Source organism: Corvus brachyrhynchos, unplaced genomic scaffold (assembly GCF_000691975.1).
Source record: "Corvus brachyrhynchos isolate BGI_N302 unplaced genomic scaffold, ASM69197v1 scaffold126, whole genome shotgun sequence".
NCBI lineage: Eukaryota > Metazoa > Chordata > Aves > Passeriformes > Corvidae > Corvus > Corvus brachyrhynchos.
Window position 1 is genome coordinate 37,398 of NW_008239283.1, and position 7,432 is coordinate 44,829.

The 7,432-nt window shown below is 45.1% G+C and overlaps 1 long non-coding RNA gene across 1 annotated transcript in view; it reads left to right on the forward strand.

The window, feature by feature from the left end:
* Window positions 1–7,432, forward strand: part of LOC108448166 — a 29,335-nt gene that overhangs the window by 19,705 nt on the left and 2,198 nt on the right. The window contains exon 7 of the long non-coding RNA XR_001863962.1: window positions 604–688. This is a non-coding gene — a long non-coding RNA (uncharacterized LOC108448166). The remainder of the gene's footprint in view (window positions 1–603; window positions 689–7,432) is intronic.

Below are 7,432 nucleotides of genomic sequence, written 5' to 3' on the forward strand. Positions count from 1 at the left end.
GCCCATTTTTTGGATAATTATTGCCCTGCTGGAACTGCCCAAAGTCCTGCTGGTGGTTTCATGAAAGGGACTGGAAGCTTGATGAAGGGCGAGGGAATAAAATATCTCCAAGAAGTTGGAAGAAGAGAGGGGCAGCCTTCTTCTGCAAAGGCAAATGCTTCTGGAGAAGAAATGTAAGCACTTAATTCCCAACAAAATTCACTAAATCCTGCTTTCCCCATGGACCTCCCAGTCAGCAGCATCAAATGAGATGGCAACTCTTGGTTTTAAGTCACAGATGAAAGTTCAGAAAAGAAGCACTTCTCAAACTGTTCTTTCTAGGGGGAAGCTTTCCCTTCCAGCTATACCAGACTATTCTGGCTACTTCCTGATGCTTAATGAAAAATGGACTTGTTCTTTAATAAAGACGTTGTTTTCTGGTGCAAAGAAACCAGTCCCAAGGGAGAGATACATATTCAGGATTATATTATTATTTTTTAGTACCACATTTCTCATGAACTTGCAGACGTACAGCCAGGTTCACCACTTAAGAACTAAATTTGTCACTCAGAGATTTTTCATAAGTTCCCATTCCCATTTTTTTGCCATTTTATTCTCATTAAGTTGCACGAAGTGTTGGTTACACCAAGATACCTCAAAGAATGAAGGCCAAATGTGCAGCATGATCAGTTCATGGAGCTGTAGGCGGGTGAGTGAAGGAGTGTGTGGGATTGGGAAGGCAGAGGGTTAATAGTGTATCTTACTTCAGGAATAGAAATGGTTTCACAGAGAAAATGAGAAGTAATTACATGAAAATAGATAGTTCTTTGTGTTTCAAATGTAGCAAGTTAGAAAAAAATTTAATTTTTTTTTTTTTTTGCTGGTCTGGTTTTTAATGTTTCTTTGACTTGGCACTTATTTACAGTCTGCTTTCTATCTTCAGTTTTTTACCTGCTGTTGAAGGCTATTCATTAGGAAATAAAGTAAAATCAGTGAAATAGAATATGCAAATTGCATTTCAGTTCAGAGTAGCTTCCGCTTATGGTAAACTTTTGTATAATAAAATGTTTTGGCTCTGAGCTTACTTCTACACTAAGGAGTTTTTTGGCTGTAAAAAAAGCTGTTCTGAGGACCAGAATCTAACACAAAGATTATTTTTTTTTACTATACGGTGAAACTTTATCTTTTTGTCGCTGCGTTAACCTGAAAACCATAAAGATACATCTTCCTTTTCCTTTAAACTTCTTTTCCCAGTGGTTCCTTTTTAACTCATTCCTATAACAGTCTGTTTTAAGCAACACCAGTGACAGCAAAACCTATGAGGGTTTTCAAATTCAATAACCAGGCCTGGAAAGGAGGCATCCCTCATCTCAGCTTCAGCTGAGTAACTGCAGATCCTTAACATTACCCTCTACACTGGAGGTCTTCAGAGCCATCAATCTGCTGGAAATGTGCTGACAGCTCCGAGTGGTTCCGCGGTGTCTGAGCCGCGCTGTGCTGCTCCAGGAGCTCTGAGATCACTGCAGAGCCATGACTGACGAGCACAGGGGTGAGGATGCTGCCCCTGCAGCATTGAACACACGTGTTGGGCAGCTCTGGGCACGTGTGAGAGCTCTGGGGGGATGGCACAGCTTTGGTCCTTCTCCTCTTCTCCCCAAGGCTGGGAAATGCTGGCGGGAGGGTGGAATTGTAAGTGCGTGAGGAAAATGGGAATGGTTTTTAAGGCTTTGTAGAATATAACTGAGATTCAAACTTGTGCATCCTCTACCTCATCCTCCTACATCCCCAAAACACCCTTCTGCAGTCTCACTTTCCTGATGTGGAAATCGCAGGATCGTTGAGGTTGGGAAAGAGCTCCAAGGTCATGGAGTCCAAGCTGTGCCCGGTGCCCACCTTGTCCCCAGCCCAGAGCACTGAGTGCCATGTCCAGGCATTCCTTGCACACTTCCAGGGATGGGCACTCCAAACCTCCCTGGGCAGCCCCTGGCAATGTTTCGCAACCCTTTCCTTATAGAAATTCCTTCTGGAGATGGTTGTTCTGTGGGTTGTCTCTGGGTCTTGCATTGGCCAAAACAGAGCTGTGAGTCCTCAGCAGGACCTTTTCTGTGTCACCTCTGCCTTTGCCTTCCTCTTGAGCAGGTTTCTGCCCGGCTCACAGACCACCTGCAAAGACACAGGAATTATTTTGGAATCAAGTATTCATATAAAAAAATGAAGCTTCCCTGTTTTTCAGTTTGGACAATCTTTCATTGTTTCTTGAAATTAGTTTTTAACCATATGTACAATAATTGTAATGATACAATCATTGCAATAACTTATAACAATGTTACAATAATTTCCTCATATAACATTTCTATTTTTAACGATGCCAAAGGAAGCTGAGTACACACAGTAGGGAGATTATATGAATATATCGGGATTGTTGATGTGTCCCATTTATTCCTGGACCTGATGAATGTTTCCCTTGCAAATATGTGAAGGGGATGCATCCTGATATTTCGTACAGTACAGACCAAAGCCAGGAGTTTAAGGCTTTGTGAATCAGTTAAATACCCAAACAGCATCAAAATGTAGTGGGAATTGGGTCTTTAAACCCCTTCAGCTACAGTCTTCTGCCTGAAGAATTCCACCACAAACCAATGGTTTCTGCCAAGTAGGAATAATTCTTAGGTTCAGTACAGAGACCTCTCCTCTCCTCTCCTCTCCTCTCCTCTCCTCTCCTCTCCTTTTTTCCTTCCCCCTTTTTTGCTTTCTGTCTCCTCTGCCTTTGATGTCTTTACTTTGTCTGGTCACAAAACACAGTTTTATTTCCACCTGCCCTGTACCACTGTCCTGCTCCAGCAATTCTGGGCCACACTCTGCCTGCCTTAGGCCTGGAGCTGCTCCCGTTCCCTCTGTGTGAGCCAAGGATGATTCTCTGCCCTCTGTGCAAGGTCGTGCGGCCGCTGAGTGGCTCTGAGATGCTAATGCCATTCTCCAGCTCAGTGGAGCTGCTCCACCAGCAGCCCTGATGAGTGAGAGACACGGTGGCACTGCAGCAAGGCTGGTGCTGACCCCAGCCTGTGGTTGCTGCTCTGCGATACCTTTGGGCAAAGCTGCTCAACCGCATCGCAAACAACTCGCCCCAAGACTGGAGCACTCACTGTTCGCTGCATACTCCTCTCTAATGCTCGATTTTTTCTTCCTTGAGAAAAGATTAAAGAAGAGAATTACATTGGAACTGGTGGAGGCATGATCCATGCTTCCTTGATTATATGGAAACATTAAAATATCATCAGCATGTTAATTTTATCAACTGAACTGGATGAGATTTATTCCTCTCTCTTATCTATTGCATTAGGCTGGAAATACAATTTATTCTGATGGTGGGAATGTCAGACAGAGAGACCAAAAACATCTGGACATCTTAATATGAGACAAATTTTCTAGGATGTACATTGACCCTTTAAAATTAATTCTGCTAATAAAGAGGCAGGAATTTCATGGCCTATTCATCTTTCCAAATCAAGCCCCAGTTCTTTATGGGGGTAAAACAGGTGGGAGCAGTGAAGGTTCCTTTGAGGGCTTGTGGTTCTCATGTCTTTTGTTGCATATTTGAGAATCAAATACAATAGGTTAAATACAAATATAAATATAAACCACACAACATCATATAAAACCCAGCCATTGCAAACTACAGGATTAATAAAAATCACTGAAAATTCTCCTGGGAAAACAACGTATCTTAAACATTCTCCAGGTCTGCATTGCTGGATTTTCTTTCTAAACGTATAAAATCGTTATTAATTAAAAGCAGCCGTAAAGAAACCACTCAAAAAATCAACTCCTTGCTCATTGAAAGGTAGTTTTCATTTAAAAAAAATATCCTGTATCATAGGATGTAGATTATCCCAGAATCTTCTCAGCCTGTGGAGGAGGATGGGTGACATTTCTCCTCTGATATTTGGGGTCCTTGTCCTGGGAAGCACACGGAAGCAAAGACACACCTGCGGCTCTGTGCCTGCCTGGCACCCTCCGATTCCCATTTTCCTGGGAGCACAGAGGAGGAAAGCAGAGCAGTGAGCTCTAATTCAGCACTTCCCTTTCAGCCTGCTCCGGGTTGGCTGCATTTTCATGTGGCTTCCCCTGGAAGTTCCAGGCTCGCCCGTAGCAATAACTTGATAATTGTTCTGGGAAGAGACTCAGCACTGCTATCTTATGCACAAGTAAACAGGCATCTATAAGATTAAGAATTATAAGACAGGGCTTTGACACAACCATCAGTTATGCCAGATGCAAATAATTTATTCTTTGTCAGTTCAAATACACAGCCTTGTTTGGATGGCTGAAATTTATACTGGCACCAGAATGCAGCACGATGTTATTTCAGCGGGGTGTCGGAACCGCAGAGATGCAGCCCAAATGACCCAAAAAGAGGGAGGAAAATGTTATTTATACTTTCTGAGGGTAACTCATCATTGTGATGTGGTAATAGGTGATGTAATAACTTCTCCTTGTTGTGTGATGATATGTGGGGAGGCCCTGGCACAGGGTGCCCAGAGAAGCTGTGGTTGCTCCTGGACCCCTGGAAGTGTCCAAGGCCAGGCTGGACGGGGCTTGGAGCCATCTGGGATGGTGGAAGGTGTTGTGGGTGGAAGGAGATGAGCTTTAAGATCCCTTCCACCCCAAATCATTCTGTTATTCTATGATTCTGCATATCCTCCTTGACATGGAATCGTGGAATTGTTTAGACTAGAAAGAACTCTCCCTACCAGGGTCCTAAACTGTTCAGGTTTTCCAAAGGAAAGCAAAGTGTGTAGAGAAGGAGCCTGAGTGAAATTGAACTGCAGTTCTGCCAAGGTGAAGCTGGGTTCGTGCTCAGCTTGCTCAGGATGCTCAGAGGGTGCTCAGGCATTTCCTTAGCTTTGGAAGCTGGAGGTACGGAGATGTTCAGCCAGGATTTATCCGCTGGTGAGGCACCTCCAGCGCTGGGGTCATTTCTGGGCCCCTTCTAACAAGAAGGACACTGAGGGGCTGGAGCATATCCAGGAAAGGGAACGCAGCTGGGAAGGGCCTGGAGCCCCAGGAGCGGCTGAGGGAGCTGGGAAGGGGCTGGAGAATTCCTGAGGGAGCTGGGAAAGGGGCTCAGGCCTTTATGGGGGTAAAACAGGTGGGAGCAGTGAAGGTTCCTTTGAGGGCTTGTGGTTCTCATGTCTTTTGTTGCATATTTGAGAATCAAATACAATAGGTTAAATACAAATATAAATATAAACCACACAACATCATATAAAACCCAGCCATTGCAAACTACAGGATTAATAAAAATCACTGAAAATTCTCCTGGGAAAACAACGTATCTTAAACATTCTCCAGGTCTGCATTGCTGGATTTTCTTTCTAAACGTATAAAATCGTTATTAATTAAAAGCAGCCGTAAAGAAACCACTCAAAAAATCAACTCCTTGCTCATTGAAAGGTAGTTTTCATTTAAAAAAAATATCCTGTATCATAGGATGTAGATTATCCCAGAATCTTCTCAGCCTGTGGAGGAGGATGGGTGACATTTCTCCTCTGATATTTGGGGTCCTTGTCCTGGGAAGCACACGGAAGCAAAGACACACCTGCGGCTCTGTGCCTGCCTGGCACCCTCCGATTCCCATTTTCCTGGGAGCACAGAGGAGGAAAGCAGAGCAGTGAGCTCTAATTCAGCACTTCCCTTTCAGCCTGCTCCGGGTTGGCTGCATTTTCATGTGGCTTCCCCTGGAAGTTCCAGGCTCGCCCGTAGCAATAACTTGATAATTGTTCTGGGAAGAGACTCAGCACTGCTATCTTATGCACAAGTAAACAGGCATCTATAAGATTAAGAATTATAAGACAGGGCTTTGACACAACCATCAGTTATGCCAGATGCAAATAATTTATTCTTTGTCAGTTCAAATACACAGCCTTGTTTGGATGGCTGAAATTTATACTGGCACCAGAATGCAGCACGATGTTATTTCAGCGGGGTGTCGGAACCGCAGAGATGCAGCCCAAATGACCCAAAAAGAGGGAGGAAAATGTTATTTATACTTTCTGAGGGTAACTCATCATTGTGATGTGGTAATAGGTGACGTAATAACTTCTCCTTGTTGTGTGATGATATGTGGGGAGGCCCTGGCACAGGGTGCCCAGAGAAGCTGTGGTTGCTCCTGGACCCCTGGAAGTGTCCAAGGCCAGGCTGGACGGGGCTTGGAGCCATCTGGGATGGTGGAAGGTGTTGTGGGTGGAAGGAGATGAGCTTTAAGATCCCTTCCACCCCAAACCATTCTGTTATTCTATGATTCTGCATATCCTCCTTGACATGGAATCGTGGAATTGTTTAGACTAGAAAGAACTCTCCCTACCAGGGTCCTAAACTGTTCAGGTTTTCCAAAGGAAAGCAAAGTGTGTAGAGAAGGAGCCTGAGTGAAATTGAACTGCAGTTCTGCCAAGGTGAAGCTGGGTTCGTGCTCAGCTTGCTCAGGATGCTCAGAGGGTGCTCAGGCATTTCCTTAGCTTTGGAAGCTGGAGGTACGGAGATGTTCAGCCAGGATTTATCCGCTGGTGAGGCACCTCCAGCGCTGGGGTCATTTCTGGGCCCCTTCTAACAAGAAGGACACTGAGGGGCTGGAGCATATCCAGGAAAGGGAACGCAGCTGGGAAGGGCCTGGAGCCCCAGGAGCAGCTGAGGGAGCTGGGAAGGGGCTGGAGAATTCCTGAGGGAGCTGGGAAAGGGGCTCAGGCTGGAGCAAAGGAGGCTCAGGGGGGACCTTGTGGCTCTGCACAAGTCCCTGACAGGAGGGGGCAGGCGGGGGGGGCGGGCTCTGCGTGCAGGGAACAGGGACAGGAGGAGAGGGAACGGCCTCAGGCTGGGCCAGGGAAAAAACAGTAGCAGGAATTTCCCCATGGAAAGGGTGCTCAGGCACTGGAAAGAGCTGCCCAGGGAGGTTTAGAGTCCCCATCCCTGGAGGTGTCCAAGGAATTCTTGGATGTGACACTCAGTGCTCTGAGCTGTTGACAAGGGGGGAATTGGGCACAGGCTGGACTCCATGGTCTTGGAGAGCTTTTCTAACCTGAAAGATTCCATGATTCTGTGAACCACTTTGTGCACAGTAAAGTCAGACACATCTCCAGGATTATTTGGCACCATAAACATTGAGTTAAAGTTTGGTGAGACAGTCAAATAATTTTTCTCCCCTGCCATCAGCTGAGAATTCTGCTCATTTTGTAGGACTTCAGCTCACAAGGATTTACTGGACAACAGAAAAAGTGGAATTTGAGCCACACATCCTAAGCAGAGTTCATAACAGCCCCCATTTCCAATAACAAAACCAGCAGTGACAGTGATATATGGCTTTTTTTATGAGACCTGATAACTGATGGATATGTGATCTTATAAATGCTTAGACAAACTAATGCACATAATTATATTTTCCATTTGAAGTCTATTGCTC